This window comes from Dendronephthya gigantea, unplaced genomic scaffold, assembly GCF_004324835.1.
Source record: "Dendronephthya gigantea isolate DGI-Jeju-01 unplaced genomic scaffold, DenGig_1.0 000199F, whole genome shotgun sequence".
NCBI lineage: Eukaryota > Metazoa > Cnidaria > Anthozoa > Malacalcyonacea > Nephtheidae > Dendronephthya > Dendronephthya gigantea.
In genome coordinates, this window is record NW_021163209.1 from 190741 (window position 1) to 191846 (window position 1106).

Sequence of the window (1106 nt, forward strand, 5' to 3'; positions counted from 1 at the left end):
TCATAACCGCTATTGCATGGATGTCCTCAATCTATATTACTCTTGTTATTTACCCTGGTCTCGTTAAAATCGCTGTTTTATATTAAATTGATATACCCCCAGCTTGGAATAAACCTAACATCATGCATCCTCAGCTCGACCGTCAACATTCAATTAGCGTATATTAAAATAATAAAGGAATTTTTTGCTAAACTATGTAAACTTCTTAACGAGAATACCTGTTGCAGCCTTCCGAAAATTGTTTTTTTTGAGTGAGCTCATTTGTGACGACAGAAGTCATCACGTCCGAGGAAATGTGTCGTATAATTCCTGTTGTGATTGAACTGGCGCCAAAAATATTTTGGTGAAGCAATTTGAATTTACATCGCAATTATGCCAGCACTATTTCGTTTTTCATTCCATCTCTCTATATCTTTGGCATTTTACGGTATTAAATCTTGGGCCCCTACGGCTTCAGCGTTGCTGAAAAACAGCAACGATTTTGTCCACCAATTTTTTTTTTCAAAACAATGTAAACGTCTTAACTAGAATACTTGTCGCAACCTTCGACATATAAGCTGCATGCATGTAGATAACTCATGAATTAAGTAAACTCGTTTATTACGATAGAGATAGTCGTATGTTATTACTTAGCTAAATTTTGTCTTTACATCCGCTAGGTGAGTATGCATGGTTCCTGTCTAGTAATACTGAATAAATGGATGTGACTCATGCAAAATTATGTGATTTTCACTGATTTGAGTCACCATGCAACACGTACTATACGACTTGTTTTCTTATCTGAAAGTCCGGAATTATAGACGCTTCTCTAATAGTACACCTATTTTGAGGCTAGTTTAGTTGAACACCCAAAGTCATTTTACATATCTTGACTTCGCGTCTGCAACCATATAATACCCGTAAAAACTCGGGACGAAATTATTGTTAATTGCCTAAGTTCTTTGTTTGAGTTCATTTGCATGAGCTTCGGCTCATAGTTCCAGTCCCCGCACAAAGCTCATCGCTGCGAGTAATTGCATCTAATTATAATTTACCGCGTAGTATTGTGGTTGGATTAATGAACCCGCGGCATGAAGCTTTGTGTAAGGTTTCAAATTCGGCCCCAA